Source organism: Sceloporus occidentalis, unplaced genomic scaffold, assembly GCF_023333645.1.
Source record: "Sceloporus occidentalis isolate IW3139 unplaced genomic scaffold, rSceOcc1.0.p SCAF_3, whole genome shotgun sequence".
Classification (NCBI taxonomy): Eukaryota; Metazoa; Chordata; class Lepidosauria; order Squamata; family Phrynosomatidae; genus Sceloporus; species Sceloporus occidentalis.
Genome location: NW_028316983.1, coordinates 139,219,332 through 139,240,259, shown reverse-complemented (window position 1 = coordinate 139,240,259; position 20,928 = coordinate 139,219,332). Strand labels below are relative to the sequence as shown.

At 39.9% G+C, this 20,928-nt stretch overlaps 1 protein-coding gene across 9 annotated transcripts in view; it reads left to right on the top strand.

Annotated features, from left to right (window-relative positions):
- The window catches only part of CTNND2 (catenin delta 2), a 662,387-nt gene that overhangs the window by 503,935 nt on the left and 137,524 nt on the right, over positions 1-20,928 (top strand). The gene's annotated exons all lie outside the window — the stretch shown is intronic.

Genomic DNA, 20,928 nt, shown 5'->3' with positions numbered 1-20,928 from the left:
CCATTTATATGGTCTGATGTGGTAGATGGAAGAATAGAGCCAGAATAAAGATTCCAAAGACAGAGTGCATTGTATGATCCTATTCACTGCCTTGTATAAGCCTTTTCCAAATCTAGAATTGGCCCATGGCCAAAATTAAATCCATGTCAAAACAAAATAGTCCTTATTTAGTCTAAGATGTACATACAACTTATACATACAACTTACACTTTCATGATATGTTTCTTATTGTGTTAAGAAATAATGCATTATGTTAAATTGTTACATTTGTATCCTGTCTTGCCCCCTTTTTTTCTGAGACAGCTAGATTAATATATATTTCACTTTTCTTGTGTTTTTTTTTCAAACCAGCCTTATGCAATATGTTAGATTAAGAGTGGCATACTAGCTAATTAGGTGGCTGTCTTCTGTACCCAAAATCCAATTTATTATACAACATTGATTCTTGTAACCATAATGTTTTCATAACTAATCTTTCAGAGAGCCAATGTGGTGGTAATGGTTTGAGCGTTGAATCCCTGCTCACCATGAAAACCTGCTAGGTAACCCCGGGGCAAGTCACGCTCGCTCAGCTTTAGAGGAAGGCAATGTCAAGCCTTCTCTGAATAAATATTGCAAAGAAAACCCTCTGATAAGTCAGAATCAACTTGAAGGCACATAACAACAACAGCAACCACTCCTTCATCGTATTAATTAAGCACTAGTGGCATTAATCAACTGACATTTAGCCAGTTCTTAGAAATATGCACTTAACTGTGAGTAATCATTCTGGTTAGGTACAAAAGCCAGTCTAGTTACTGCTCTGCTGGATGAAATGCTTTATTGGTCCACACTTGGCCCAAATAGCAGGCTGAAATCTGTGCCAGCCCACCCAGCTGGGTTCTATTTTCTTTTTTGGGTGGTACCAATAGAAGCTAAAAATAAACACGAAAATGTTTAAGAATAATTAAACCATCAGACAATGATGGGGAAACCGAATGAAGGCTAAGCTGTTATTAGGGACCTTGGAACCGTAAGTACTATGGTTTAAAATAGTTCTGGAAGGAGAGCCTCACCAGTGGAACTTCTCATTAGCCAAAAGAATTTTTAAAATGCCAGAGTTTAAAAGCGGGAAATAGCACACACAACCCATGATCATTAGTATGTTAATCACAGAAACTTTCCTCTAATGAGAAGTCCACCTTCCTAGTGTATTCTTACTCAGTTCTCACAATACGTTTCAGAATTGATTAGTAGTAGTCGGTTTTTGCTAACTCTGGGTATGTAAAATCTGCTGCAGTTGACTATAATATATGTCCTTTTCCTCTGCCCATCATTTTGCTACCTTAGTATATTGTGCACAAATTAGGTGTAGTTGTAGAAAAAACTGGGTCTTGCATAATATGACAGCAAACCTATATACAGTGTTCGGTGTGGAAAACAGGCCAATGACAGAATTTTCAGCTCAGGTCTAAAATCTATCAGAATTTGTATGGTGGAATGATAGGCTTTTGAGAAGGTAGTTTGCTGTTTAGGAGGAGTTGCTTAAATTAACAAGGTTAAAACTGAGGAAGAGATCTTACTCTACCACAACAGGAATGAAGTGTGGCGTGATGGGGAAAACTAAACATTTTCAATAATTCAGCAGAAATACGTCTATGACTTTTTGTTGTTGTTGTTGTTGTTAAACAGAGAATTCATTCTTTTGAAGCAATTCATCGCCATTTTAAAGACATCTAACTTCTTTGTATGAGGTCACCCTATAAAGGAATTGAATTGTGCTTTTTTTCATGCCAGCATCATTTTGTTCTGATGGAAAATGGCAACCTGCCATCAGTGGCAATGATACAACAGGTCACAAAGGGTTCCGGCATCAGTGACTCCTTCCTGTATGCTGGGAAATTAATTTCACCCATGAAAGCCACAGTGGCAGCAGAATGGATAAGGATGTGAAATAAAGGAACAGTGACTAGTGAACTGTCCATCGTATTTCTTTGCCTTCCTTCCATCTTAAGCAACCTCTTCTCTAAGTGGGAGTCTCACTTTCATTCACTTCATGCATCTTTGCCCATGATTTTACCCTAGGAATAACTAAAGTGAATGTATGAAGAAAACTGGTAAGACCTTTTCCTACGCCTTTCTTGTCTGAAATATAATTTGTACAAGTTCTACAATAGCAGGCCAGAACAACTTGTGACCCATCCAGCTAGTGCTGCACGTTAACAGTACTGCCAGGTTCTTGTTGGTTTCTATTTGTTTACAGTCGCAGTCACACATCAACCACAAACAAATAGGTAGGCTGGTGTTCAGCTTCGACGACTGTAAGTTTGTTCTTTTTCAAAACCTTATCTTTTTTATAAAAAAAACATTTTATTTATTTCAGTTTCACTGCTTTTAATTGCATTTCAGATATGTTTTCAGATAACCTACTGTGGATTGCTGTAAACTAACATTGACATTCCACGCGGTGCATTCAAATTGCAGCACATATTACCACAAAAATTCCAGTCCTTACATTGGATTCAATGTGAAACAGTTAGGGCTGATTCATGCATCCAGCAATATGTCCCAGGATCTTTCTGTTGTCAAGGAAATAGAATTCTGCTGTTACAGTTATATTTGACAGATAGCAGTTTATCACTGCTTCTTGTTACATACAAAGATAACTTTGAATGCAAGAGCTAGAAAGAACAACCAAGCCTACCTAAGGTCCGAAACACACTGCAGAAATAATCCAGTTTGAAACCACTGTAACTGCCCTGGCTCAGTACTAGAGAATCCTGGGGATTGTAATTTATTGTTGCACTAGAGCTCTCTGACAGAGAAAGCTAAATGTCTCACAAAACTACAGTTCTCAGAATTCCCTAGCATTGAGCCAGGGCAATTAAAGCAGTCTCAAACTGCATTATTTCTGCAGTGTGTTTTGGACCTAAAATAGAACACGTAAGCAGAAACTATATAAAAACACTGTATTATCAAGGCTGCTTCTCTGGTTTCCTAAGTTTCCCAGAGATTTACTAATACAAGTAATAGGGCTTGCTGTGCGGACATAGGAGCTTATCGCTTGGTGTTTTAAACCAGCTCCATCTTCCCAGGCTGCAGCCAGAAAGCGCGATGGAGGTAGGGATTATCGCACACTAAATTGCCACCGAATCTCTGGCCGCCATCAACCCAGGTCCCTGCTAGGCCCAAGCCGTGCTCCGCCAGCACTTTTTATAAGTTGGGAAGCTTTCTGACTTCTAAAAAGTGCTGCAGAGCATGGCTTGGACCCGGGCTAATGGCGGCCGGCGATTCGACAGCAATGTAGTGTGTGATAATCCCCAACTCCATCCTGCATCCCAGCTGCAGCCTGGGAGGCTGGAGCCGATTTAAAACACCAAGCGACAAGCTCCATAGACTACCAACAATTCCTTCTCTACATTGCTGAATGGCTCCTTTATGGTTCCCAGTGAGATTTTTCTGTTCTAGAAATATTGATGACTTGCTAACCATACAACCCAAATAAGCATTTCTATATTCTCTCCATCTTCTGTTCAAAATATTTGTTTTTGGCTGGAGGAGCTGTTTTCTTCACTGAGTGAAACTGTCAGCTAAATGCTGTGTTACAATTGCAACATTAAACAGTCCCATTATGAGATTTGCTGATTTTGCAGTGATTTTATTCTCCACTTTTCTGTCTTTCATTCCTCCAAAATGACTATGTCTAAAACATCAACCCATAGAGCATTCTTATTTTTAATTGCCAGCTGAGAGTTTTATTTCCTCTTAATTGGAAAAAAAGTTTTCATTTCTGGCATTTTGCTATCAGTTTACTTGAGGCTGACATGTTCTGCATCCTGTTCTGCAATTGCTTTAAAGGGAGTGGGATTTGTCATTTTATCATTCAGTCTCTAAGTCACTTCATTTTTTTTCTAAAACTGTCTTTTCATAGGTGTGCTGCAAATGTAATGTTTCCCAGTCATGAGCACTCTATTGGCTCATATATGTGCAGTGGGCCCTTGGTATCCACCGGGGTTTGGATCCAGGATCCCACATAGAAATCAAAATCTGTGGATGCTCAAGTCCCATTAAATAAAGTAGTACAGAAAAATATCCCTATATAAAATGATAAAATGGCTTTTGAAATTATTATTTTTTTAAAAAAACATTTTCAAGCCATGGAAGGTTGAATCCATAGGTGTAGGATCAATGGATATGGAGGAGCCAACTGTATATGAATCCATTTCATTTTTATTGTTAAATCATTATGAAACTCCCCCCCTCCCCCACTTCATTTCATTGTTTAAACTACCAGAGCTAATCATAATCATGCTTAGGGACAAACTGTTCTAGAGGATCTGCTCCATCTTTAGAAGTGCTGTGATAAAAGATGTCTGATTGTCTTAGCACTAACTTTTCCCACCTCCACCTTTGCAAATTAGTTTACTTTGTTTGGTGATGAACATGCTTCATTTGCAAGTCTGATTGCTCAGACATGAAGTGTGTGAATCACATTTCTGGGGGAGAAAAGTACTATCACTTTCTAAGAACTCAGCATCTTATAGAGTAGTTTGGCTCTTTATCTTTCAACTAGATTATTACATAATTTATTTTTATTTTTATTTTTGCAATTCCATTGAAAAGCTAGGCTTGGTTAGTGTTAATGTCCCCAAAAGTAGGATGTGCAGAACATGCATGACTGAAATAATCATGTTCAGGATCCTAGATCAGCTACTTAATTAAGCTCCTTAGTATAGTTAACTAAGCAGCAGCAAGGGGGTCTCCTTGTTTGACCCCCCACCCCCACCCCAAAATGTTTTATTAGGCAGCTGCTGCAAGCAAAGGAGGTAAGTTTTCCTCCCATTCATGACACAGTGTACAGACATTTCCGCCTCCCTCCCTCCAGTAATCTCCAGTGTGACAATCCAGATGCATGATCTCTGTCGTAATTCCTCCTTGCACTGGAGATTGCTGGCAGGAGCAAGATAGAAACATCAATACATTATGCCCTGATCACAATAAGAGATCAGATCTCTGATGTTTGCAGTGGCTGCAAACATAGTAAATTAGAATTGATTGACTTTTATGATTACATGGGGCTTACACACTGTGGGGCCTAACACTCTTTGAGGGGTACCAGTACCTCTATTAACTATGTCTGTCATATACTGTGTGTGATTAAGAGAAGAGTGGGAACGAATTGTGTTAAGTATATATGTAAGCAGCTGTGGCTGTTGCCTTCTTCCCATCTTCAGAATGCATATAACAATCGGCCCTCCTTATCTACAATTTTTTAATGCATGGATTTAGACATCTGAGGATTGAAAATATTCCAAAAAATTCTAAATTCTAAATAGCAAACCTTGATTTTCCATTTTATATAAGGGACACCATTTTGTTATGCTATTATATTTAATGGGACATGACTAGCCACAGATTTTGTTATCCATGGCGGTCCTGGAATCAAACCTCAGTGGATAATAAGGACCCACTGTATGCTGGTACTGCTTTTTGATGAAAGAGGCAAAACCCCACCAGTCAGCAGCAGATTCCTCCACCCCTTGTTTATGCTCTATAAACCATAGAGATAGGAAGAATATTGGAAAATCTTCAGAAAATGGTTGGAAAACATGTTTCTAAAGTCTCAAGAAAACCTAATGAGATGAATCCTAGACTGATGAGAATCTACACAGTCTGGGATTTGTTTTATACAAAGCTCACATGTGATTGTGAAAATGTGAGTTTTCTATGCAAAGCAAATCACATGCAAATTTTGTACAAAATGAGTGACAAACTATAGACTTTCTTACAGTGAAAAGACAATTGCTAAAGCTTCTTGTTTCCTTCCAGAAGAAAACTACTGAATAATTACATCCCTAATGCATCACCTGCCAAGTTTGGGGACAGATGGGGGATGGAGAGAAAGAGAGAGACAGTATTCTGAAATCAGATCCAATCCAGACACCCAATTTTTATAGATAAATGACAGAAAAAGCTGATCTAAAAATAGAGAAGGTGGCTATATTGGACAAGTCTGATCCAAATGGCATCTTCCTACATAGCACCTATATTAGTCTTTGTTCCCTGCTTTAGGTTAGAAGATAGATTTGTTCTGAAAATCTTTCTTATTCACCTCTCATGTACCTTTCTATTTATTTTCAGTAGCATGTGAAATATAAATTTTGATCTCCAAAGTCTGCTATTCATCACATGCGACTAATGTGGAAAAGTGGATTGTAGATCCCCTTTTTGTTTGTAATTTCCATCTAATAAATAGGATGCAGTGTCTCATCAGTTAAGAGGCTGACTGATGGTTGCAAGGTCAGCAGGTTGGTAGTTCTAGGCCCAAGGGCTGCGTGATGGAGTGAGCTCCTTTCACTAGTCCCAGCTTCTGCAAACCTATGTAGCAGTTCAAAAGCATGTAAAAGTGCAAGTAGATAAATAGGTACTACATCGGTGGGAAGGTAACAGTGTTCTGTGTAGTCATGCTGGCCACAAGACCATGGGATCGTCTTTGACAATGCTGGCCTCCTCAGCTTAGTAACAGAGATGAGCGTTGCCCCCTACAGTTGGATACAACTAGACAATCTTGTCAAGGGAAAACCTTTGCCTTTACCTTTTATATGGCAAGGTCCAATATTAGATTATAGAATTTGATGTTGATGCAATCATCTGTATTTTTTAACGTATGTATTGTGCTTCACTGTTAACATCGTTGTTTGAAAAGTGAAATCTCACTTTCCTTGGAAGAAGCTGGTTGGGCATATTCTGAGAGGCACATTGCAGCCAATGCCAGATTGTTGTTAAAAACAAAAGATGTAACCATAATAATGGGACAGAAGGAGCAGTGCAACAACAAGTCCTGTTTTGTATCACTAGTAGTCCAAGCTCGACCTCAGTGCACACACTCACAGCCCAACTCTTAGCTGTCAAATTCAACACTCATGGCTTTAGCAATCAAGTGTTAACTCACATCTCAACCACTAGCTGTCAAGTGTAACACTCAAGGCCTATCTAGCTTCCAAGTGTGTGGGTTTAGATATAAAGCTGATGAAATGACTATTCAGTTCTGATTCAAGAAAGATTGTTAAAGAAAGTAAAAGATGGGAAAGAGTAAGGTATAAATCACAATTCTGCCCTCCAGTTCCTAACAAATAAATATAAGGAAAGAAAGGAAGGAAAGCATACATAAACAACTAAATGCAAGTAACATAAAGAAAAAAGAAAACAAGCACACACTCTAGCTTCACACAAGTTAACCTGTCAAAAGGAAAGAAACTAGACACATGGTCTCTGCCTGACAGCATGCTATAGAAGAGCACTCACACACAGTGTCCATGCAGGGCTACATGCTTATCTTCGAGGCAAAAATCCTTTGTTCTCCACTATCTTATATATTGTTGCTTTTTTCTATCAACTTCACATATACTACATCGTCATCTATCCTACAGAGTCTGTGTCAAGGGAAAGGGAAAAGGTTCCTATGCCAAATACCAAATTGTTTATGCAATCTTCAGGTGTAGAATGCTAAATGTAGAGGTTAAATGCATGTATTCATGGTTTTGTTATTGTAGTATCCTTACCGTGTTGTAAATGCATGTTCATTATTTGGTTCTGGTTTTTATAAATCACTTCAAAGTATACTCTTTTTTGGTGAGGAAATGTGCAGCATCATAATCTCAAATAATAATGAAATCACCACCTATGGCCAGAGAATTATTAAATATCAATGCACGCAGCACACAGCAATTGTCCACCACCTGCATGGTTCTGGAAGACATCTTGCCAAATATACATTTTTAAAGAAAAAAACCCCAAATCTTTAAACTTATATATATGTACTAATTGTGCATATTTGTATTTGTAGTCTACATTTTCAACCCTTTTCCAAAATTTATTCTTGCTTTCTCAGAAAGTGGAACAATCTATGCAATTTATAAAATCCAGGAGATAAGCAACAGAAAACTGATTCACACTTCCAAGATTTCAGCAAACTCTTGAAAATGGATTTTTTTGCATCTTTTTTTTAAAAGGGAGGGGCAGCATTGAAGTTGTTAAGGAATCTTAATCCTGCACTCAGTGCCATACCTTTCCCTCTCATTTTCATGAAACTGTGGTACTCACAGAACCCTGTGTCCTGCAGAGTATGTTCTTAGACTATAGCTCTATGAAATAGTGTTGGCCTCCCAGAACTTTGGGTTTAAGTAGTTTTTTAAATCATCTTAAAAGTTATTTCATTTTGTTTTTGATGCCTAGAGACTTTTACTTTGGGGCCCTGATAAAATGAAATTTGCTATATTGTGCAGTGTATCAAGGTACATATAAAACAGTGCCTGTGTCATTGTTCAGCTATGAAGATGTAAAACACAAAATGATAACTGTACAACTTAAGTCCAAATTGAAAGCGCAGTATCTATTTTCTGAAATGTAAATCAGCAGCTCAACAAACAGAAGTAAAGCAATTGAAAATGCTGCCCTCCATTAGCATATCGTCATCCTAAATGTTATCCTGTCATAATTTTCAAATGGCTAAAGATTTATATGGGAAATGTGAAAAGTTTTATATGGAAAGTGGTTCATATGAGTTAGTATTCACAATTATCAAGTCTCTTCAAAGAATAAAAGTACACATTCCTTACTATGGTGTGTCCTGGGCCAAATAATAGTCCTGATTAAAATCCTTCTTAAATAAGTTCAGTCTACTATTGTAAGAAGAAATGCTGCTGGTGCTGCTGGTGCTGCTAAATCAACTGCTATTCATGGATTCCCTTAGCAATAATGTAATTTGGCTTCAACCTTAGGAGTAGCCCAGGGTGACCAGAGATCCTAACCACAAAGGAGGACAAGGCACTGCAAAATATAGGAATTAAAGAAGAATCTAGGACATTACCAAATAAAAGTTTAAAAATTAATATAAATTTAAATTCATGTTTCTTAGTCATGCTCAAAATGGAGGACATTTTGGAATTCCTCATGGACAGAAGGCTGAAATGTAGGACATGTCCTGTAAAAGGGGGATGTCTGCCTACCCTGGAGTAGCCTCAACTTATAATGCTCCTGTCTGTGTAACACTTATTGCTATTAACTGGGCCCATGTTCTCTGGTTTCAACATTCCTTGTTTTCATCAACATCAGAATCATAAAATCAGTGTATCAGAAAATAAGTACCTAGATTGCTTTTGGTACAGAAGCTTGCAGTTTTAATCTAGTTATTACTTTTATGTTATGGTTCCTTACTGTATTATATTCCTGTCTAACCTATCTATGAACCAGTTGTAGTTGTTTGCTTGCTGGACTACAACTCAGAAGTCCAGAATTCAAATACCCACTCAGCCATGGAAACCAACTGGGTGATCTTGGGCACATCACACTCTGTCAGCCTCAGAGGAAAGCACAATCAAACTTCTTCTGAACAAATCTTGACAAGAAAACCCTGTGATAGGGTTGCCTTTGTTGTTATTAACTGTCTTCGAGTCGATCTTGACCAATAGCGACCTTGTGGATGAGACATCTGACTCCCTGCCCTCCACTGTTCTGTGTATAAAGGACATGCTGATTTTCATTTGGAATTCCCTGGTGTGTTCCATTAGTCATCACATATTTGCAGTGTATTCCCTAGTGCCTCTTCTTTTCCTGAACCCCACTTGGACCTCTAGAATTTCTCTCTCCATGTATGGTTGAAGTCTGTGTTGCAGAATTTTGAGCACAGTTTTGCTTGCTTGGGAGATTAGTGCTGCAGTACAGTAGTTGCTAGAGTTTTTTGTTTCTCTTTTTTTGTGGATGGGGATGTATATTGATCATTTTCAATCTGTAGACCATTGTTTTGTTTTCCATATGTGTTGTCATATGTTAGTTAGCAGTTTTATTGGAATATCATCTGTTCCTGGTGATTTGTTTTTCACCATTTCCCTTCTTGCATCTTCCACCTCGCTTTTCAGAATATGGGGTTCATTTTCATATGGCTCTTTGTTCCATGTCCTTCATTTTCTCATCTCTTTTATATAACTCTTCTATGTATTGCATCCAACATCTTTTTATTCCTTCTTGGTCTTGAATTATGTCAAAGAGCATCCCAGTCTTTGGTTTGAAATTTCCTTTCATTTTCTCTATCTCTCCTTCTCTTTTTGTTGTTGTCTTCTATTTCTCTACTTTGATTGTTCCAGTAGTTTTCTTTATCTTTTCACACTAGGCATTGCACTGTTGCATTCATGATTCTTAGTTTGTTCCTATCTCTCTTTTGTTTTGCTTCTCTTCTTTCCTTTATTGCTTGTAGTGCTTTACCTGTCACTCATGGTTTCTTCTCTTTCCTTTTGTCTACTGAGAATGTCTGTCAGCATCCTTCTTTTATCATGTCCCTGACTTCAGTCCATGGTTCTTCTGGTTCTCAGTCTATTATGCTTAGTAGCTCAAATCTGTTTCTCATATTGTTGATAAATTCTGATGAGGTATTGTTTAGATCATATTTTGGTATGATGACTGGTTTTGTGTTCTTAATTTTACTCTTTTTTTTGATATGAGTAATTTGTGATCTATTCCACAGTCAGCACCTGGTTTAGTTTTGGAATCACCATAAGCTGAAAATGACTTGAACACACACAACAACAATTTGTCTACCTAGATGTTCCTATTTAAAACATAACTGCAATAAGACAAACATTAAACAATGCTGACAATCCTCTGTTGAACTTTCAAGCACAACAACCTCACTCCAACTGTCAAGCATCAACCCTGTTTCCAGTCTCTCCCTTCCCTCTCTCTCTCACACACACAAAACCAGTTGCCATTCACCTCCAGCATTTCTTCTCCCAACAGTCCACTTACCATAATTCATCTAATATATTGCCATATTTATTTATTTTGTTCATTTATATCCGGCCTTTCTCCCAATAATGGGATCAAGTTAGCTTACAACATGTTAAAATAAAACAGGTTAAAGCTAGACAAAAAAATCAGTTAAAAATACAGTATAAATATAAAAGTTACTTAAAAGACACTGAACAAGTTATAAAGTTAAAACCATTAAAATACACGAAAAGACTACATACAAACCACAAAACAGCACACCATTAAAAGCCCATCATAGGCAGTTTTTAAAAGCCTGTCAGGATAATAATGTTTTGACTGATGGATGGAAAGCAAGGATAGAACCATCCTGGCCTCCCAGGGGAGAGAATTCCAAGGTCTAGGAGCAGCCACCAAGAAGGTCCTCTCCTTTGTTCTCACTAAAGGAGACTGAGAAGGTGGTAGGGCAGAGAGAATGGTCTCTCCTGAAGCTCTTAGTGCTTCAATGGGATCATAAAGGGGGAAACAGTTCTTCAAATAGCCTGGAGCCAAGCCATATATGGCTTTATTGGTTATGACCAGCAATTTCAACTGTGCCCAGGAACAGACTGTCAACCAGTGGGGCTGTTGATTATTATCTAGCAATGATGTATTCAAGTCTTTTACTTCAAATATCAGATCAAGTCTCGAATCTGTACTTCCAAGTCTCAAGCTGAGTCTCAAGTCCTTGCAAGGTACTTTCAGGTCAAGTCTCAATTTGAGTCTCAAGCATGAGAGCCAACTTTAACAGAAAAAAAGGAGATGGGGGTGACTATGTGGCTTTCAGTATGTAGAAAATCAAGAAGAAATGCCCAAAGTTGGGGGCGGGGGCTTATCAGAGGGGCATAACAAATGTGTTAGTCAATGGGCTTGAGGTGGAAGGATCCTTCTAAAGCTTTTGAAAAGCTTTAGAAGTCTTCTCCAATGTACAGTGAGGACAGATTGCTGAGTAGTCCTCAATCCCCACTTCATGCCCATTGCCTAACACATTTACTTTTTCAGGATGAAATTAAACTAGCAGATCAGTCATTAAAAATATGCAAATCTCTGGTCAAGTCGAGTCAGTGCATCATTTATTGCCAAGTCAAGTCCAGATTGAGTAATTGAAGCAACTTGAGTCCAAGTCATGTTTGAGTCAATTGATTCAAGTCACCAGCTCTTTGACCAGTAACAGCTCACCTAGGAAAATCACCTAAGAAAATGAATTGGCAAAACAGATATGCTTCCTATCAAAGACAACATATATGTAATGAAAGGAAAGGTGAAGGTTGCAAGATGGTTTTTTTGGTATGGTGTAGTAAATGATTAAGAATACAATTGTGTTCACATTTATTTGGGAATAATCCCCATAGAACCTGTAGGGACTTGTTTCCAAATAGCTAGCCAAAGGCTCAAGCTGTGAGCTGCACTGTGAGGTTTAAACTTACTGTGGCCCAAAACAGACGAGCCAAATGATGCAGCTTCCCATGTGTTTGAGGCATAGCATTTAGATGATGCACACCTTGAACACGGAGAGAAACCATGACGGACGGACCCATGTCTTCGCAAAAGAATCAGGCCAAAAAGGAGTGGTAAAAACTGCTCCTTTTTGACGGCCTGGTGTAGGACCTCGGTGGTGGCCCAGATCGGGGTAAGTGGGTGTGTGCAGTTGCCACGGCCCCAGTGCAAATTGCGCTGACCCAGCCCTGCCACCGTCCTTTTGGCCCATCTGTTTCATGTCTGTGTAGTTTTGAACAAATCATTACTCTCTTAACTTCCCAACAGCAGTATGTTCATTTTGGACTATGGCTGCATCTGCACTGCAGGAATAATGCAGTTTGACACTGCTTTAACTATCATGGCTCCATCCTGTGGAATCCTGAGATTTGCAGTTTGTTGTGGCGCCAGAGCTCTCTGTCAAAGAAGGTTAAATATCTGCAAAAACTACAAATCCCTGAATTCCATAGCACTGAGCTGTGGCAGTTGAAGCACTGTCAAACGGCATTATTTCTGCAGTGCAGATGTTGCCTATCTTATCCCTCTGGTGCATTCATTCAAAAATGTGCACACACTACCAAGATCATCTTTCAGCCAAAGCATTTTCCAACATGGTTTACAATGCAGAGATAATAATGCTACCTTAGAGGACGGTTAGTAATGAAAACTGAGAAGGCATGGCAGACACTTCTAACACTCTAGAGATAAGAAAAATCTGCTTATTGTCCTCAAGTGATATGCAGTTCCAGCTTCCTGTGCTTCCTTCTCTGAATTTGACTCTGTTCATTTTCCCTAATGAGAAAGATGAAATGGAGAAGCATGAGATCACGAAGAGCAAATCAATTGTTTTCTTTCCTTTGCCCTCCAGTTACAGTCAGAGCAGCTTTTAGATGTAGATGTCACCAGAATGTTTGGTTCTACTGAAGTTCCTGTCTTAGCCTGTCCAGGGGAAATCTCTTCAGACTTGCCAGATCCCATATGTTTTTTGCCTGTTTATTTCTGCAAAGGGTGGCAAAAGTCATGTACTGAAGTTGTATTCCAAAAATAAGTTGACTTCTATACTGAGTTCTAAACATGTCAAAGAGACAAATTGCAATTAATATAGTTTAAAATAACGTGGACCTTCAGACTAATGTGATCAGGGAAGGGATTGGACCATATGTTTTTATGACACTTGCTCATTTGCCAAGGAAGTCTAATTTGTCCATGTTACATGTACACTTATTTCCAGGCCCGTTTGCAATTCAAAATACACTTACCATTTCTCTAGAATTATTTACTGTATTTATAAAACTGAAGGACATTAATCTGCATCATTTGCCAATATTCTTGCAAGACAAAGCTAATGTTTGTGAAATTCAGCTTGAAAAAAGGCACCTTGAAGCATACCATTTAGCAATGCTTGCAAGAGGCTGGAGTATAATTTCTCATTCATCTTAGTGAATTAGTTCATGCCGCACAATTATGTGACATTTGGTTCCTTAGATGATGATAAAGTGCATACTTCATTTCATGTGCGACCTTTACATTTTTCAACATTGAGAACTAATAAATGTCATCATGTGCAATGTAGTGTAGACTAAATCTAAACATTGTATCTCTGAAGAGAAGGAATATTTTCTGCTCTATGTACTTTGTCAGTTTTTCATCGTCATTTCATCAATTAAGAATTTAAAAAATCATTAAATTTTTCACAGTTTAAAATACAAGTAGGTCATTTTGAGTGAGAATTATGACTTAGATTTATGATTTGTTTAAGTGATATAGCTTCCTATTGGATTTACACAGTGGTGTTAAAGTTACAGAAGTATAATCTGGGTGAGAAAGATTATATCCTAGTGATAAGCCCAGGGGTCAGCAACCTCCGGCCCGCGGGCCGGATGCAGCCCGCGGGCGCCTCTCTGCCGGCCCCCGGTCCCTCCTGCCGCCGAAATCGCCACCGATTTCGGCCGCCATTTTGAAGGGCAAAATGGCGGCGCCCATTAGGAGGCCCGGTGTGGCCTCCGGAGCCCTGAAACAGGGCTCCAGGAGCCGCACTGGGCCTCTGGGAGGCCCGATGCGTCCTCCGGAGCCCTGAATCGGGGCCCCTACAGGTTCTATGGGGATTATTCCCAAATAAGTGTGAACACAATTGTATTCTTAATCATTTACTACACCATACCAAAAAAACCATCTTGCAACCTTCACCTTTCCTTTCATTACATATATGTTGTCTTTGATAGGAACCATATCTGTTTTGCCAATTCATTTTCTTAGGTGATTTTCCTAGGTGAGCTGTTACTGGTCAAAGAGCTGGTGACTTGAATCAATTGACTCAAACATGACTTGGACTCAAGTTGCTTCAATTACAGAGAGGGAGGGAGGGAAGGGAGGAAGAGAGAGAGAGGGTGGGAGGGAGAGAAGAGAGAGGGAGGGGGGAGAGAGAGAAAGGGTGGGAGGGAGAGGAGAGAGAAGGAGGGAGGGGAGAAGAGAGAGAGAAAGGGTGGGAGGGAGAGAAGAGAGAAGGAGGGAGGGGAGAAGAGAGAGAGAGAGGGTGGGAGGGAGAGAAGAGAGAGGGAGGGAGGGGAGAAGAGAGAGAGAGAGAGAAAGGGTGGGAGGGAGAGAAGAGAGGAGGAGGGAGGGGAGAAGAGAGAGAGAGAGAGAGAGGGTGGGAGGGAGAGGAGGGAGAAGGAGGGAGGGGAGAAGAGAGAGAGAGAGAGAGAGAAAGGGTGGGAGGGAGAGGAGAGAGAAGGTGGGAGGGGAGAAGAGAGAGAGAGAGAGAGAGAGAGAGAGGGAGGGTGGGAGTGAGAGGGAGGGAGGAAGGGAGAGAAAGAAAGTGGTTTGAGACAGTGGCATGCGTTTTTCCTGTGTTATGGCCTTGCCTAGTCGCTTCCATTCTTGCAAATATTGCTATTATTATTGTTGTTGTTTTCCTTTGGTATTCTCTTTGCAAAATCCCCCCACATGGACTTGCTTGCTCTTTTCTGGGTTGAGACAGTGTGCATGCATTTTTCCTGTGTTATGGCATTGCCGGCCCTAGTAGCTTCTTGCAAATATTATTATTATTATGCGGCTCCGCCCCGGAGGGTGGAAACTCCGCCCTGACATGTGGCTCCGCCCCTGGATAGTGGAAGCTCCACCCTGGCATGCGGCTCCGCCCCAGAGGGTGGAAGCTCCACCCTCCCGGCTTCGGCCCCCCAGTTGTCTGAGGGACAGCAACCCGGCCCCCAGCTCAAAAAGGTTGCCTACCCCTGGATAAGCCAATATTTCAATATGAGGAGGAATACTGTAGGATTGCCTATGACTATATACAGGTACATCTGATGATAATTCTTTTTTGTTTGGTTGGTTTGGTTTAGTTATCCTTTCCCTTGTTCATTCCCTTCATGGCTAAACTGAATTCAGTAGTCATGCATGTGACCATGTTTTCTAAACCCATTGAATGCTCCGAATTTGAGTTTCAGAGTGTCGAAAGGAGATACACTTTAGTGAAGAGAAGGTGTGCTCCTGTAATATGATAGCCTTTGTGTACATTTGTGGTTTGTTGTTGTGTGCTTTCAAGCTGTTTCCGACTTAGGCAAACCTATCATGGGGTTTTCTTGGCAAGTTTCTTCCCATGGAGTTTTGCCATTGCCCTTTTATGAGGCTGAAAGAGGGTGACTTGCCCAAGGGGTTTACATGGCCAAGTCAGAATTCAAATCCTGGTCTCCAGCGTCCTAATCCAATGTTGAAACCACTACGTTATGCTGGCTCTTTTATAATACTCTGTGTTTTCTCAGGCACTGCCCATTCCCATTACAAAGATATTAAGATCTTCAGATCTAACCCAACTGCTATATTAAAAGGGGAACTGTCAGGCTGAAGGATAATAACCAAAGTAATAGTTATATTACTATTCTAGATAAGTTCAGTATAGGAGATATAAAAATATGCAATAGATAGAGTGCAATATGATTTATAAACCATAGGGTGGGTTTTTTATAAAATTTTGTATACATATGTTTAAAAGGTAGGTATGGCTACCTGAACTAACACATTCTTAATTACAGTTTTGCAATTTTGCAAATCAATTTTAAAATGACGCCTTAGTTTCCAATCATAATTCAGATTTCCTAAACAAATTAAACATTTTGAACTAGCACAGCAATTTGCATACCATTCCACTCTACTTTGAGCTCAAATTGATCCAGTACTTTTTGTAACCTGCAACAAATTACTGTGCTAATGAGGCTAAATTAAGCCATGATGTTGCAGATAAATGGGTTTTCAATAAATCTTGCCCACATTTTCACATTATATTACATGTCACTTTTTCTAGCTACTCTTTTGAAAATATACAATTAGGTTATATTTTCTTTATTAGTGTTTTAGTGCCATTGTTTTAGTTTAATACAGGGCATTCAAAATACATTTTTATCTCTTCTTCTTCTCCTCTTCCTCCTCCTCTTCCATGTACCTAAACTAGATGAAGCCCAAGTGTACTGCTAGATGCAATTCAGTTACTGCCCCATGCTCTTTTGCTTATACAAAGCCACTGTGGCTGACCTAAGTGGAAGTTTTGGGAGGAGGAAAGAAGGCACTGTCTGGCTCTTTGAGGCAGTACAGACCAACACTCTGTGGCAGCCTGGCTACATTCTAGGGGTAAAGAAGGGCTGAGCGTTTACACACCCGAAGCCCTTCTTCCTGCCCTGGGGCACCATCTTGGTGTGTACCCATTTACATGGGGGGCGTCATGATGACGCCTCTCATGTGCAGCACCCAAATAGCACTGCGCACAAAGGGCGTCATAATACCATGCCTTGGTGGTTATGGTGCCCCTTCTACAGCACAAAAAAAGCCGTGGTTGGTTTTTTGTGCTGTGTGGTTGCCGCTGCCTATTTCCAGGGCTCGAAGGGCCGCCCATCTGTTGAACCCTTTAGTCTCTGAAGCTGCATCTACACTGCAGAATTAATGCAGTTTGACACAATTTTAACTGCCATGTCTCAATGCTACAGAATTATGGGATTTGTAGTTTTATAAGATGTTTAGCTGTCTTGATCAGAGTGCTCTGGTGCCACAATAAACTACAAATCGCAGAATTCTTTGTGATAGGGTCATGCCAGTTAAAGCAGAGTCAAACTGCATTAATTCTGCAGTGTGGATACATCCTCAGGCATCTGTAAGTCACATCCATTCATCTTCAACTCCCAAGACAACTTTTCCACTTATAAGAGAAGATACATACTGTATTACCATTTCTGGTGTGGGGTTTTTTTAAGGCAGCAGCTGTGAAGGAAAGGACTTTATACCCCCTCCTCACAACTATGTTGTGTGTATTTTTACTAAACGAGGGGAAGCACAAACAAAAAACAGGTGTGGGGAGAGTGTTTGCAGATATGGTGCATTTGGTGCAAAGAGGGCTAATTAGCACTCGAAATGCCTTTAGTAGGAACATAGAAACCTATATTTAAAGAGAACAAGGCAGAGAAAGTAAATTAAAGGGAACGTGGTGAATGAAGTGAACTCTTGAGAGATTTTGTTTGTTTCAAATGAAGGGGTATTCAGGAAGCTTTCCCCTCAACATTCTGGTGCCATCATTTAACATCAATGGGATGATTAAAAGCAAGTTACTTGAAAGGCTGGGGAGAGGACATGTCGCTTTCAGCCTCTGCATGGGTAGCACCAAAAAACCTGAACTATGGAAAATGAGCAAGAACTTCACAACTCTGTTAGTCATTTATTTGCACAATCCTACCTCTGGAGGTAAAGTTTCAATTCCCAGCTCAGCCATGAAATCTGCTAGGTGATCTTGGGCAAATCAAATGTTCTCAGCCTCAAGGGAAGACAATGGCAAACCTCCTCTGAACAAATCTTGCCAAGAGAACTCCATGATAGATTTGCCTTAAGGTTGCTATAAGTTGGAAACAACTTGAAGGCACACAACACACACACACACACACACACACCTAACTAAAACAAAATCAGAATTAGTAATCAGTCCATGGAGGTCTCATACCTATTATTACAATTAAAATACATTAGATTTATTCACTACAGACTTTTATATGCTCCTTTTCTGTCTTGTAATTGTCTTCTTTATAAGCCGGGTTGTAGAATTCAAAACAGGCTCCCATATTATGCAATATTGCAATAGCAACCTTTTCACTTGCTGCCCCTCCCTCCTGGAACCTTCTTCCCCCACAAGCAAGAGCCATCACTTCTTTAACTAGCTTCAAAACGGAGTTGAAAACCATCCTGTTCAGAGAAGCCTTCCCAGGCATTGCATAATTGTCGCTTACTATCTAATGTTCTTTTGGTGCCTGTTTATCGAACCATTTCCTGTATTGCTATGTATTGTATATGTATTATCCTACTTGAGAGTATGTATTTTCCCTGGATGAAGATTAACCTTCCATTTTGAAGCCAAGCCCTCCCTCCAGTCCATCTGCCTTGGTCCAGGCCTTGGAGGTAGAGAGGAACTGCTGGACCTCTTACCCTTTCCCTCCACCACTCCCTTCTCCTTCTGCGTCATGTCTTTTTAGATTGTAAGCCCGAGGGCAGGGAACTGTATAACTAAAAAGATTGCATGTACAGCGCTGTGTAAATTTACAGCGCTTCATAAATAAATGTTAATAATAATAATAATAATAATAATAATAATAATAATAATACAGTATAATCCAAACTGTAGGTATGTTGCCTGTTGTCTCTTTGGATTGATTCAAGATTCTAAAGGTTAATAATAATAATAATAACTTCATTTATATACCACTTCACACCACGTAAGCAGTCTCTAAGAGATTTACAACTGTAAGCTAATTGCCCCCAACAAGCTGGGTACTCATTTTAGCAACCTACAGAAGGATGCAAGCCTGAGTCGAGCTTGAGCCCTTGGCTGGTACTGAACTCAGAACTTTATGGTTTCTGAGTCAGTGGCTACAGTACTGGCATTTATCCACTGCACCACCTTGTGTTACAGTATCTGAACTGGTTACAGCTTTTCTGATTCCACAGACACGAAACCCAATTATTATTATTCCCTTTTCATAAGTGTTAGTACATGACAATGAAAGATCTTTTAAACACTGTGATAAGCTGTCAGTGTTCTACCTATTTTATTCAGTCAGTAAGCAGACAGAGGAAAATAGCCTCAGGCTGGGATCGGCCAAACCACAGATTAATCTGACAATTCTGGCCCAACAGGCCCTTAGCACAGTCTTAAAAGACCAGCTGTTTGCAGCACTGTTTCCTGGAAACCCTAGCACAGCAGCTGGAAGACTGCATAACCCAACTCCCTCTTAGCTGCCACCAATGCTGCAGTTACAGCCTGTGATGTTGGAAGGCATGGCTGGCCATATGGGTGAAGCCAGGCACCCCATTTCTGCCCATACAGGTTTCGTTGGGAAACTTCAGAAATGTGGTGGTGACAAAGTAAGAAGGATGTAGCATGATGCTGCTCAGGGTGCGTCTGTGAAGCTGCCTGTTGTCACAAAAGTCCAGGGGCAGGGATGGGCTAGAACCATGGATGGAATACCACTGGACAAGGCTGGGGTATCCTGCCCATGCATTTGTACCACAATGAGAGATAATGGTACTATATCAGATGCTGCCAAATTTGATCTTAAATCAGTCTCATCACATATTGCGAGGAGCCCTTTAACCTACATATACACACACCAGGGAAAATTTAACAGGTAGATGTGATTTAAACTCCCTCACACATAGTGGACCCAATATGAATAGAAGGTCTGGTGGCGCAGTGGTTAAATGCCTGTACTGCAGCCATTCACTCGAAACGACAAGGTTGCGAGTTCAAGACCAGCAAAAGGGCCCAAGCTCGACTCAGGCTTGCATCCTTCCGAGGTCGCTAAATTGAGTACCCAGACTGTTGGGGGCAAATTAGCTTACTTGCTAATTAGCTTACTTGCTGTTCACCGCTATGATCTTTGGAATAGCGGTATATAAATAAAACAAATTATTATTATTATTATTATTATTATTATATACTTCTGAATAAAAAAATATATACAAATCACTTGGTAAAGCTTGTGGATTAATCTTAACTGCATAAGTGCATGCCAACTCAATGCTAAACTTCTTTGTCACTTTGAAATGATTGTTGTTTGCCACAAACAAATAAGAGAGTGACTTCTTACAGAGTTGGCTGCAGCATTTTCTTAGAGAGTGATACATTCACTCTTCTCCCAGTCTTACACTACTGTCTTGGCCAATTCATAGTATTTTATCCCTGACTGTTCCTCATTTTGACAGCTTTGTCCCTGAGCTTGAAGGCACTGGAGACATAACAGAGTAATAGACAGCTAATACTGTTTTCATTTGGTTTTTTCCTGACTAGTGGAAGAAAATAAGTTATCTCTGTCTCTCTCTCTTAATAAGCCCTGTTTCCAGTGTGGGATCTTCCTTTGTGAAGGGTACTTTTCTCTCGTCATGTATTTCACCAATTTTCCCTCCTGTGCTTTTTATAAAGGAGAGTAGTGTCCATAACACACTTGCCAACATTGCACAGATGAGAATGGCGACATTCTCATGGATTTATGACACTTTATTTTCATTCCAAGGGTTGAATTATTTTCAGCTCCAAAGATTATTGCTTTATCTCTCTTTCTCCTGTTGTACATCACTGCAACCTCTTCTCTTCTCCTATGTCCTATACCATTGATGCTACAACAAGTATTACACTGGCGTCTAAAACAT